Source organism: Oncorhynchus mykiss, chromosome 2, assembly GCF_057628025.1.
Source record: "Oncorhynchus mykiss isolate SJ-2025 chromosome 2, ASM5762802v1, whole genome shotgun sequence".
Taxonomy (NCBI): domain Eukaryota; kingdom Metazoa; phylum Chordata; class Actinopteri; order Salmoniformes; family Salmonidae; genus Oncorhynchus; species Oncorhynchus mykiss.
The window spans coordinates 82,125,114-82,138,556 of record NC_143023.1 but is presented as its reverse complement, the minus strand read 5'-3'; the positions used below and the strand labels follow the sequence as shown (position 1 = coordinate 82,138,556).

Below are 13,443 nucleotides of genomic sequence, written 5' to 3'. Positions count from 1 at the left end.
CACCCCCATAGAGACTGCCAGAGGTCCGAACAACAGGCCCTCCAATTTGACACACTGAACTCTGTCTGAGAAGTAGTTGGTGAACCAGGTGAGGCAGTCATTTGAGAAACCAAGGCTGTTGAGTCTGCCGATAAGAATGTGGTGATTGACAGAGTCAAAAGCCTTGGCCAGGTCAATGAATACGGCTGCACAGTATTGTCTCTTATCGATAGCGGTTATGATATCGTTTAGGACCTTGAACGTGGCTGAGGTGCAAACATGACCAGCTCAGAAACCAGATTGCATAGCGGAGAAGGTACGGTGGGATTCAAAATGGTTGGTGATCTGTTTGTTAACTTGGCTTTCGAAGACCTTAGAAAGGCAGGGTAGGATAGATATAGGTCTGCAGCAGTTTGGGTCTAGAGTGTCTCCCCCTTTGAAGAGGGGGATGACCGCGGCAGCTTTCCAATCTTTGGGGATCTCAGACGATACGAAAGAGAGGTTGAACAGGCTAGTAATAGGGGTTGCAACAATTTCGGCGGATAATTGATAGTGGATGACGTTCTCAGAAGGCCTCTATTTGGCAGTCTTAACTCCTGTTGTCCCTGTCAGAAGTAATCAGAGCTCTGCTGGGCTCTGCACTCTGAGAGCCACGCAAATATGCAGGCCAATTATCTGCCTGCTGGACAGAGCATCCAATAAACACATGATGGGTGATCTAAGGAACTAATCTATCAGGAGAGAGCGAGAGAGAGACCTGGGGGGAGAGAGAGAGAGAGAGAGAGAGAGAGAGAGAGAGAGAGAGAGAGAGAGAGAGAGAGAGAGAGAGAGAGAGAGAGAGAGAGAGAGAGAGAGAAACCACACAAATACACAGAAATAAACCACACACACACAGCTTTGTGCACACACACACACACACACCCACACACACACACACACACACACACACACATACAGTCAGCCCCAGCAGTCGCTCTCTAGCCAGGCCTGTTCTGGGGGTGATTTGCGGGGGGGCTGAGGAGACGCCCTTCACATGGAAGGTGTGACCTGACACAGAGAAATACAGGTGGATGGATTTTTTTTAATGCATCCTGTTTGAGGAGGAGTGGGAAGGAGAGAGGGAGGAGGAGAAAAGCAAGTTGAAAGGATGGAATCTGAGGGACTCTACCCCTCTTTCTCACTCTGTGTTTTGCTTCAAGAGCCTCAGCCTTCAAATCCTATTTATTACACATCATCTACAGACCTGCTGCTGCCTGCTGCTGGACGTAGCTAGGAAAGGATGCGTGTGTGTGTGTGTGTGTGTGTGTGTGTGTGTGTGTGATTGTGTGTGTGTGATTGTGTGTGTGTGTGTGTGTGTGTGATTGTGTGTGTGTGTGTGTGTGTGTGTGTGTGTCTGTGTGTGTGTGTGTGTGTGTGCCTGTCAGTGAGTGTGTGTGTGTGTGTGTGTGTGTGTGTGTGTGTGTGTGTGTGTGTGTGTGTGTGTGTGTGTGTGTGTGTGTGTGTGTGTGTGGCCGTGTGTGTGGCCGTGTGTGTGGCCGTGTGTGGCCGTGTATGTGTTTGGTTGTGTATGTATGTATGTGTGTGTGTGTGTGTGTGTGTACACATGCGTGCATGAGTGTACATGTGTGCTTTCCCCGCATATGTGTGTGTGTGTGCTCAGTCAGACCTGCAGTGTGTGTCCAGCCCAGCTGTGGTTCTGTGTGTGTGTATATAAGTTGTTCTGTGAGTAAGCAGAACAATAGTGATTGTGTTGCTGAGGGACAGTGTTGTGGTGAGCACCAAACACAACAGAGGTGCAGATAATTCACACAAGATCTCCCATTCTAAGCTGTATCTGGGGTGTAACACCACAGTGAGTCAGAACTGAACACATCCTAATCAAGAACATACCATCCCAAATAAAACTGAGTGCCTAACCTTTACCAGGACCCATCTATTTTCACATTTATCTAACTGAAGGCAGTTAGAAATAGTTCGGATCCACATCTGTTTGTGCTGTCTTGCTAACTCTTAACAATGACCTCAGGAGTTCTTAAGACAGCACAAACAGATCTGCGATCAGGCTAAGTTAGAAATACACATCATTTCACAATATGCCATTCCCGTGACGTAACCATGACATCACCATCGGTCACAAAGGTCAACTATGTAAAACGGACACAACTTTCCTTCCTTTTCAAGTGGTGGTGTGTGCGTGTGTATGTGTGTTTACTCTTGCAGCTACATGAGAGTGAATCTGCGCTTGTCGTCACTGGTGAGACACAGATATGTGTGTGCGTATGCGTGTCTGTCTGTCAATCTGTGTGTGTGTCCACACCCGGCCTACAAGGGTGAAGTGTAATGTTACATTAACTAGCAGAGGGAAAGGCAGTATGGGGGCTTAGGGAGGGCTTAGGGGTCATGGTTTCATGGTTCACAGAGCCCTAACAAACAGAGGTCTCAACCACCCAGAGAGGAAGTCAACAGGAGATGCATTCCTTTGTAAGCCCTGTGGCCCTCGGCAACAACCAACAGTCACTAGCAACCACAGCAGCCACTGGCAAACATGTGTGTGACAAATGTTCCACCTGAAACCTGTGACAGTTTCTCAATCACCACCAAACAAGACTGCACCGCAAACAGAGGCAGGAAAACAATGATGAAAGGGGGAGGGAAAAAGGGAGAATGGAAGGAGAGAGAAAGCCAGAAAGCCAGAGAGAGGTAGAGAAAGAGAGGTAGAGAGACAGGCAGACAGACAGTCAGGCACACATGCAGGCAGGCATGCACACCACCATAGTGGAAGAGAGAGTGCAGAATAGCACTCATACTGCGTGTGTGTGTGTGTGTGCCTGCATACCTTGGTGTGTGTCTGGGTGCATACTGCATGTGTGAGTGTGTGCCTGCATACTGTGGTGTGTGTGTGTGTGTGTGTGTGTGTGTCATCCCAGTCTCCTACAGGCCTATAACCCCATTTATACATGCTACTGTAGCACACTATAGACTCCTTACAGAAACAAAATACACTATGCCATAACTGAGGAATTCTACTGAACAATTACATCTTTCTTCTGTTGATGCTTTCTCACTCTCCTTTTAAATCTATTTACATTATGTATCCCCCTATCTCACTCTGTTCTCTCTATCCCTCTGTTTATTTTTCCCTTTCCCTCTTTCTACTCTCTTCTTTTCTTGGTGTTTCATAATCCTCTGTCTTTTTCACTTTCTTTCCCCTTCCCCCTCTCTTCAAGACAGTTCTGGAAAGTCCATTCTCACAGTGACACAAGGACCGTCTCCTTTCTCTCCTCCATGGCAGACCAGACCGTAAGCTTATGTTTTTTCAATTAGCCCAGGCTCCTGTACACTATTCAGGAGAGCATTTGGGAAACCATCCTTCTCATTGCCCGACAGAGGCAGAAAACGAATGGAAAGTCACTTAGGATTTTTCCGGGAGGGATAGGCTCCGGAAAGGCCCATTTTCCCAAAAGTACCAGACACAGAGCAGAGAAGCAGTAGTAGCAGTAGGATCAGTAGGATCAGTAGTAGCAGTAGGAGCAGTAGTAGCAGTAGGATAAGTAGTTGCAGTAGGAGCAGTAGGAGCAGTAGTAGAAGTAGGAGAAGTAGGAACAATAGTTTGCAGTGGGATCAGTAGTAGCAGTAGCATAAGTAGTAGACGTAGGATCAGTAGTACCAGTAGGATCAGTAGTAGCAGTAGATGCAAAGTAGTAGCAGTAGCCGCATTAGGAGCAGTAGTAGCAGTAGGATATGTAGTTGTGTAACGGATGTGAAATAGCTAGCTTAGTTAGCGGTGATGCGCGCTAAATAGCGTTTCAATCGGTGACGTCACTTGCTCTGAGACCTTGAAGTAGTAGTTCCCCTTGCTCTGCAAGGGCCGCGGCTTATGTGGAGCGATGGGTAACGATGCTTCGTGGGTGACTGTTGTTGATGTGTGCAAAGGGTCCCTGGTTCGTGCCCGGGTATGGGCGAGGGGACGGTCTAAAGTTATACTGTTACATTGATGCTGTTGACCCGGATCACTGGTTGCTGCGGAAAAGGAGGAGGTCAAAAGGGGGGTGAGTGTAATGGATGTGAAATAGCTAGCTTTGTTAGTGGTGGTGCGCGCTAAATAGCGTTTCAATCAGTGACGCCACTTGCTCTGAGACCTTGAAGTAGTAGTTCCCCTTGCTCTGCAAGGGCCGCGGCTTTTGTGGAGCGATGGGTAACGATGCTTCGTGGGTGACTGTTGATGATGTGTGCAGAGGGTCCCTGGTTCGCGCACGGGTATGGGCGAGGGGACGGTCTAAAGTTATACTGTTACAGTTGCAGTAGTAGCAGTAGGATAGGTAGGATAAGTAGTAGAAGTAGAATAAGTAGTAGAGGTAGGAGAAGTAGTCAGGGTAGGATCAGTCGGAGCAGTAGTATAAGTAGGAGAAGTAGGATCAGTAGGATCAGTAGTTGCAGTAGCAGCAGTAGGATCAGTAGTAGAAGTAGGATCAGTAATAGCAGTAGTAGAAGTAGGATCAGCAGCAGCAGTAGGATCAGTAGTAGAAGTAGGATCAGTAACAGCAGTAGTAGAGGTAGTAGAAGTAGGAGAAGTAGGATCAGTAGTAGCGATAGTAGCGGTAGGATCAGTAATAGCAGTAGTAGAGGTATGATCAGTAGTAGCAGTAGGAGCAGTAATAGCAGTAGGACCAGTAGAGGCAGTAGTAGCGTTAGGAGCAGTAGTAGCAGTAGAGGCAGTAGTAGCATTAGGAGCAGTAGTAGCAGTAGTAGCAGTAGGAGAAGTAGGAGCAATAGTATCATTAGGAGCAGTAGTAGCATTAGGAGCAGTAGTAGCAGTAGAGGCAGTAGCAGCAGGCGGAGCAGTAGTAGCATTAGGAGCAGTAGTAGCAGTAGAGGCAGTAGTAGCAGGCGGAGCAGTAATAGCAGTAGTAGCATTAGGAGCAGTAGTAGCAGTAGTAGCAGGTGGAGCAGTAGTAGCAGTAGTAGCAGCAGTAGCAGTAGTAGCAGTAGTAGGAGTAGGGTCAGTAGTATAAGTAGGAGAAGTAGTATCAATAGGATCAGTAGTTGCAGTAGAAACAGTAGAAGCAGCAGTAGCAGTAGGATCAGTAGCAGCAGTAGGATCAGTAGTAGAAGTAGGATCAGTAATAGCAGTAGTAGAGGTAGTAGAAGTAGGATCAGTAGTAGAAGTAGGATCAGTAGTAGAAGTAGGATCAGTAGTAGCGATAGTAGCGGTAGGATCAGTAATAGCAGTAGTAGAGGTATGATCACTAGTAGCAGTAGTAGCAGTAGTAGCAGTAGTAGCAGTAGTAGCATTAGGTGCAGTAGTAGAAGTAGTAGCAGTAGTAGCATTAGGAGCAGTAGTAGCAGGAGTAGCAGTAGTAGCAGTAGGAGCAGTAGTAGGAGTAGGAGCAGTAGTATAAGTAGGAGAAGTAGGATCAATAGGATCAGTAGTTGCAGTAGGAGCAGTAGTAACAGGCGGAGCAGTAGTAGCAGTAGTAGAAGTAGGATCAGTAATAGCAGTAGTAGAGGTAGTAGAAGTAGGATCAGTAGTAGAAGTAGGATCAGTAGTAGCGATAATAGCGGTAGGATCAGTAATAGCAGTAGTAGAAGTATGATCAGTAGTAGCAGTAGTAGCAGTAGGAGCAGTAGTAGCAGTAGAGGCAGTAGAAGCATTAGGAGCAGTAGTAGCAGTAGAGGCAGTAGTAGCAGTAGTAGCAGTAGAAGCAGTAGGAGCAGTAGGAGCAGTAGGAGCAGTAGTAGGAGCAGTGGGAACATTAGTAGCAGTAGTAGCAGTAGGAGCAGTAGTAGCAGTAGGAGCAGTAGGAGCAGTAGTAGCAGTAGTTGCAGTAGTAGCAGGCGGAGCAGTAGTAGCAGTAGTAGTAGTAGGAGCAGTAGGAGCAGTAGTAACAGGCGGAGCAGTAGTAGCAGGCGGAGCAGTAATAGCATTAGAGGCAGTAGTAGCAGTAGTAGTAGTAGGAGCAGTAGGAGCAGTAGTAGCAGTAGTAGCATTAGGAGCAGTAGTAGCATTGGGAGCAGTAGTAGCAGTAGAAGCAGTAGTAGCAGTAGAAGCAGTAGAAGCAGTAGTAGCAGTAGGGGAAATAGTAGCAGTAGGATAAGTAGGATCAGTAGGAGTTGTAGGAGCAGTAGGAGCAGTAGGATAAGAAGGATCAGTAGGATCAGTAGGATCCGTAGGAGCAGTAGGATCAGCAGGATCGGTAGGAGCTGTAGGAACAGTAGGATCAGAGGATAAGAAGGATCAGTAGGATCAGTAGAAGCAGTAGGATCAGTAGGATAAGAAGGATCAGTAGGATAAGAAGGATCAGTAGGATCAGTAGGATAAGAAGGATCAGTAGGATCAGTAGGATAAGAAGGATCAGTAGGATCAATAGGATAAGAAGGATCAGTAGGAGCTGTAGGAGCAGTAGGAGCAGTAGGATAAGAAGGATCAGTAGGATCAGTAGGAGTGCAAGGATCAGTAGGAGCAGTAGGATAAGAAGGATCAGTAGGATCATAAGGAGCAGTAGGAGGAGTAGGATCAGTAGGATAAAAAGGATCAGTAGGATCAGAAGGATCAGTAGGATCAGTAAGATCAGTAGGATCAGTAGGAGCGGTAGGTTCAGTAGGAGAAGTAGGATCAGTAGGAGCGGTAGGATCAGTAGAAGTAGTAGGATCAGTAGAATCAGTAGGAGCGGTAGGATCAGTAGGAGCAGTAGGATCAGTAAGATCAGTAGGAGCAGTAGGAGCAGTAGGATCAGTAGGAGCGGTAGGAGCAGTAGGAGCAGTAGGATCAGTAGGAACAGTAGGAGCAGTAGGATCAGTAGGAGCAGTAGGAGCGGTAGGATCAGACCAGACGATTGAAAGGAGACAATAAAATAAGAGGCATATGAGAATAGGGAGGCATCCCAAATGGCACTCTTCTTTTGACCAAAACACATAGTGCACTAAATAAGAAATAGGGTGCCTTTTGGGACAGACATAAGAGTCTGTGATGATAGGGGGTGAAGGCTTCACTGCAGGGTATCAGGGTGTACTGGAACTCAGAGAAATGGGGGATGTCGGGCCTAGAAGAGGGGGAGGTGAACGAGTGCAGATGGACGGATTTCCCTGAGAATGTGGATGAAAGCAGGCGAGGTGAAGTGGCGGATTGGGGCCAGATCTGGTGGTGCCGGCGGGGAGAGGGACAGATCCAGTAGGACTCACATCAAAGCTGATGCCACTGGGCTGCAGATGAGGAGCACATGCAGGCTGTCTCCTGTCCTGTCCCACTCTGTCTCTCTCTCAGTCTCTCTCTGTCTTATTTACAGAGATGAGCTCCAAACAGCCCAGAGTATCGGCCTGCCCCACAGCACAGCAACCAGCAGAGCAAATAAACACACTGACACCTTTCACCTTTCATTGTCTCTTTCACTGCCTCTTTCACCTTTTACTGCCTTGTTCACCTGTCAATGTCTCATTCACCTTTCACCGTCTCTTTCACCTTTCACTGCCTCTTTCACCTTTTACTGCCTCGTTCACCTGTCACTGTCTCATTCACCTTTCACTGTCTCTTTCACCTTTCACTGCCTCTTTCACCTTTTACTGCCTCGTTCACCTGTCACTGTCTCATTCACCTTTCACTGTCTCTTTCACCTTTCACTGCCTCTTTCACCTTTCACTCTCTCTTTCACCTTTTACTGCCTCGTTCACCTGTCAATTTCTCGTTACCCTTTCACTCTCTTTCACCTTTCACTGCCTCTTTCACCTTTCACCTTTCACTGCCTCTTTCACCTTTCACTGCCTCTTTCACCTTTCACTGTCTCTTTCACCTTTCACTGCCTCTTTCACCTTTCACTGCCTCTTTCACAGACACATGCACACGGTCTCTCTCTCTCTTCCTCTTACTCACACATACGGAAGAGGGCCTGACCCGGCCCATCCCAGATTATTCCAGCTCAGCTAAACACAGCAAAGCACAGTTTAGACTAGTCCAGGTCAGACGTTTACAGTAGGTCAGAAGACATAAGACGCATAGCAAAGTCCAGCCAAGATAACACACCAGTTAATCAAACCTGAAAAAAGTCCAACCTAGCACAGTACACCCCAGCCCAGTCTAGTCCAGCCGAGTCTAGCCCAGTCTAGTCCAGCCCAGTCTAGTCCAGCCTTGTAGCCCAGCCTAGTAGCCCAGTCCAACTCAGCCTAGCACTTAGATAAGTTACCCCATCTGACACACTTTACTGACCTTTACTGAACACCTTAGACATTCATCACTCTTAAGATAAACCTTTAACAGGAATGACCCAACTTGCATTCACACATAAACACTTGTGTAAACACGCACGCACGCACGCACACGTACACACACACACACACACACACACACACACACACACACACACACACACACACACACACACACACACACACACACACACACACACACACACCAAAACAATGTATTGGGCACACACATGCAGTGATTACAATCTTTCTAACTCTGCCATGTGTTATCTGGTAGAGAATTCTCATTATTTAGAGTCCTTTTTAAAAGAGACACTCTCAGCATCACCAAACTGTCAAAAATGGAAAAAGAAGAAGAGTACATCATGGAAAAATATCTGTGAGAGAGTGTGTATGTGTGTCAATGTGTGTCAATGTGTGTCAATGTGTGTGTGTGTGTGTGTGTGTGTGTGTGTGTGTGTGTGTGTATGCATGTGTGAACTTGTGAGTTTGAGGTGGGAGGATGGATGAAGAGGGTTGCCCTCCCCACCCCTTCACCCACACCTAGACAGACAGACATCCAGACAGACAGACATATACTGTAGACCCCACTGGTACAGACCAGACACGCACACTAACATATCCACAGCAGCAGTAGTGGTCTAAACTCTTACCTCAGGAGCAGTACAGTACAGCCAATGCTGGGGAGAGCCTCATATCTGTAGTAATAGTAGTTTCTCTCTTTCTTTCTTTCTTTCTCTCTGCCTTCCTCAGCGGAGCGCAGGCAGACACAGTCACGCAGGCGGCAGCGCAGAGCGTAGTGGAGCACACAGCGGAGTGGAGCACACAGCGGAGTGGAGCAGCACTCAGCACACGTTAGAGACAGAGAGAGCACTGGAGCCGTGCAGCCCCCGGGCCCGTCCACACAGACTGCCTTCTGAGGATGAAAAGAGAAGTCTTCATTACCAGCTGCAGACCACACCTCCTCCCTCCCTCCCTCCTTCCATTACCCTCCTCCCTCCGTCTCCTCCACACTCCCCGCCAGTAGCACACTCCAGGGCCTGTCCCAGCCAAGAGAAGTGGATCAGACTGCCAAAGAAAACCTGCCGTCCCACTCTCCTGCCAGAGCAGTGCAGTGCAGAGAGAAGGCGATTGGGAGGGAGAGAGAAAAGTACAAGACAGAAATTGCGAGATAGAGGAAGTATGAGAGAGAGAAGGTGTGTGAGAGAGAGAGGTAAAGAGAGGGAAAAAGGCTACCGAAAAGGAGAGAGAGGGTGGAAGATTAGAAACAAGGAGAAAGAGAGTAAGATGGGGTAGAAAGTAAGAATGATTGAGAGGATGAAGGAAAAAAAGGAGGAAGGAGAAGTAAGGAGAGATAGAGAGAGAGAATGGAATAGAAGAGAGAAAGTGGGTGAGAAGGGTGGATAGAGGAGAGGGAGTAGGAGAAAAAGAGAAACGAGAGAGTAAGGGAGGGAGGAGGAAGACTGCTATGACAGTCTTGGAGAAAAATAGACAGGGGGAAGAAGAAAAGTAAAGAGGAAGAAAGGAGAAAGAAAAAAATGCTTTTAATCAGGGGGCTGTTGGAGGTTCTAATTAGGGTTTTCTGGAGGAAACATCAGATCAAACAGACTGCTTGGCTCTCTCTAGAACTGGAGGAATGACTGTGTGTGTCACCAACTCCTCTCTTACTCTTCTTTCATTCGTTAATTAAAAAAAACGAAAATGAGGACGACACTTCACATCTGTCAGCCTTCGGCCTGCCATTCTGCCTTTTTGTCTCCTCTCCTTTCCCTTCCCTTCCTCCTCCGCTCCCCTTCTTTTTCTTCTCGTGCCAAAGTGAATGCTCTCCCCATCAGACGGGAAAATTGGCCTTAAAGGACTGGCTGTTTACTGTCTGTAATTATGAGAGGGGATGGGCACACTGACTGCACTCAACGCAACCAGGCAGCCAAGCAGGCAAGGCAGTTAGGTAGCCTTGCCCCCAATGCCACCACACTCAACCCAACCAGGCAGCCAAGCAGGCAAGGCAGTTAGGTAGCCTTGCCCCCAATGCCACCACACTCAACGCAACCAGGCAGCCAAGCAGGCAAGGCAGTTAGGTAGCCTTGCCCCCAATGCCACCACACTCAACCCAACCAGGCAGCCAAACAGGCAAGGCAGTTAGGTAGCCTTGCCCCCAATGCCACCACACTCAACCCAACCAGGCAGCCAAGCAGGCAAGGCAGTTAGGTAGCCCTGCCCCCAATGCAACCACACACAGACCTAAGCAGACCAAGCCAAACCAGAACATGGCACCTAGAAAAGGGGGGGAGACAGAAATAGAAAGAGGGGGAGAGGGAGAGAAAAAGAGGGGGAGACAGAAAGAGAAAGAGGGGGAGAGGGAGAGAAAAAGAGGGGGAGACAGAAAGAGAAAGAGAGGGAGAGGGAGAGAAAAAGAGGTTGGAGACAGAAAGAGAAAGAGGGGGAGAGGGAGAGAAAAAGAGGGGGAGACAGAAAGAGAAAGAGGGGGAGAGAAAAAGAGGGGAGACAGAAAGAGAAAGAGGGGGAGAGGGAGACAGAGAAAGAGGGGGAGACAGAAAGAGAAAGAGGGGGAGAGGGAGAGAAAAAGAGGGGAGACAGAAAGAGAAAGAGGGGGAGAGGGAGACAGAGAAAGAGGGGGAGACATAGAAAGAGAAAGAGGGGGAGAGGGAGAGAAAAAGAGGGGGAGACAGAAAGAGAAAGAGGGGGAGAGGGAGACAGAGAAAGAGGGGGAGACATAGAAAGAGAGAGGTTCTGAGAGACAGAGAGATTTTAACACTTTATTTGGATAGCCCATCTGTAGATTCTCTACAGACTATCTACAGACTATCAGTAACATTTCAACTAACTATCTACTAACCCCAAACCTTACCCTAACCCTTTTTCTAAACCTAACATAGCATTTGCGTATCAACAGATAGTTTGTTGATAGTATGAGCATCTGTAGAACATCTACAGATGGACTATCTAAGCTATCCAAATAAAGTGTAACCTCTGAGACTTCCAAATTCAAGGTCTGTATATGAAACTACAGAAACATCAGAGAGAGAGAGGATGGGCCTCAGTCAGAATGAAATGGAGACGATTACTGAACATAAAAAGAACCTAAAACTTTATTTGTGTCCCACTTCCTCAAGCTGCAACTGCAACTCGACCTCCCTGCACTCATTCAGCACTGCGATATTCCCATAAAATTCCCAGAACTTGTTTCCCTTCACCTGCAATTTGGTCTGGAAAGCGTTCAGGTCATGCTCCAGTTCATGGTAAGGCAGTAGTCAGGGCCTTGATCCTAGTAGAAATTTTAAAGAGCCACCACCACAACACAACGTCACTACATCCGCCCTGCCTGCGCCCACCCGCCTGCGCCTTCCCGCCTGTGTTCGCTCGCTTGCTCGCCCGTCCACCCCTCCCCCACACCCCATTTGGTGGGCGCAGGCAGGGCGGATGTAGTGACGTTGTGTTGTGGTGGTGGCTCTTTAAAATTTCTACTAGGATCAAGGCCCTGACTACTGCCTTACCATGAACTGGAGCATGACCTGAACGCTTTCCAGACCAAATTGCAGGTGAAGGGAAACAAGTTCTGGGAATTTTATGGGAATATCGCAGTGCTGAATGAGTGAGCCCTCCCCTGTTGAAGCACTGTTACTTTAACAGAAAAACACTGGTCTGCCTGTCACCAACAAAAAGCAAACAAGCCTAACAAAAGTCTAAGGTTAATTTGTTTCAGTCTATGGTGCTAAAATTTCATCACAATTCATATTAAGAGAATTCAAGGTAATGAGGGGATATACACAGAGAAAAAGAGAGAAGGTGAACGTTGAATATGTGGGGGAAATAAAACTGTAAGGTACGTGCAGGAAACAGAGAAAATGGCGGGGGGGGGGGGGGGTAGAATTTAAAACCCATCAAACGTAGAGAGACCAGTATGGTATAACAACTCTTAGAGAGAAAGAGATAAGAGAGTGGGAATGATACAGAGGTAAAAGAGAAAGAAAAGAGAGAGCATATGGAAGGGACTACAAGAAGAAGGAGAGAGAGGGTATATTGTTTTCTGGGGACCCTTCAACAGCTCCATGAACACATACACATACCCTCTCAATGGAATAATGGGGTCAAATTTACACAGCTCCACAAAACAGTGTTTAAAGTTATGGGGCTGCCTTCCCTGTTTGTTATGATAGGCAGCCCAGGCCTGGAGTTGGGGATGAAGTTTGGGGGAGATGGGTGTGTGTGTTGTGTGTGTGTGTGTTGTGTGTGTGTGTGTGTGTGTGTGTGTGTGTGTGTGTGTGTGTGTGTGTGTGTGTGTGTGTGTGTGTGTGTGTATGTGCGCGTGTGTGTGTGTGTGTGTGTGTGTGTGACAGGCTTATTTCGGGTAAACTTTATTGCTAAGGAACACAAATCTTTTCAACCTAGAGACATACACACAGACTAGTCATGCATCAGCTAAGAACAAAGAACAATTATGTTGTGGGTCGAAACGTCTTTAATCAATATGATATATTTTTTACAAACCCAGGAGCTTGTTGTGTTGAATTGTGCTGCGAATTCTATTAGGCTATTATGGGAGCAATGAGGCAGACATAGCCCAGGCCGAGGCTACCAGCAACGCAGTGAGAGAGTGGAGCAGGGAACTGTCCATTAGTAGACTATTTGTATAGTGCTGAAACATTCCTAATTCCATGCACGTGCCAAGTTTATGTTCCTTTCTGCCACGCGACAATACGTTGGCAAGTTTTTCCCCGACTCTTAGCTCACGTGAAAATGGTTAATGTAACAGGAGAAATAAAAAGAAATGCTATGATGATGAAAACACCATTGTGGAAAGAGGTGCTACGCTTGTGAAATCCCTTGTTTGGAAGGATTTTGGAATCATTGTGGACAAGGAGGACAACAACAGTAGATGTTTACGATAATTCAGTTAATTATCAGTTAACTATTACATTCAATCAGGCTTTTGTTAACTTACCATACACAGGCCATATCAAGTTTAAAGCCAAATGTTTGAGTAGCCAGTAGCCTATGAATATAGCCTGTTTTTGCAACCTATAGCCCATTTGAATCTGGGAATTGTTTATATAAGTTTAAGTTAAACTATTTCATTATCTGAACAATATTGAATGTAAACATATAGGTTATGTCGCCTATAGGCTTTCATTAGGTAAGAAGAAGGCTGATTAGAAGGCAATGTGTGCATTGCATTGTGAAAATAAGAAAATAGGCATTTGTTCTTAATTCATGGGATGGTTTCCTTTCATCCAAATGTTGAATAGA

The 13,443-nt window shown here is 46.9% G+C and overlaps 1 protein-coding gene across 1 annotated transcript in view; it reads right to left on the bottom strand.

Moving 5' to 3' along the window:
* The window catches only part of LOC149985256 (uncharacterized), a 536,389-nt gene that overhangs the window by 87,657 nt on the left and 435,289 nt on the right, over positions 1-13,443 (bottom strand). The window contains exon 6 of the mRNA XM_090209390.1: positions 8,829-9,091. The gene's annotated coding sequence lies outside the window, so the exon portion shown is untranslated. The remainder of the gene's footprint in view (positions 1-8,828; positions 9,092-13,443) is intronic.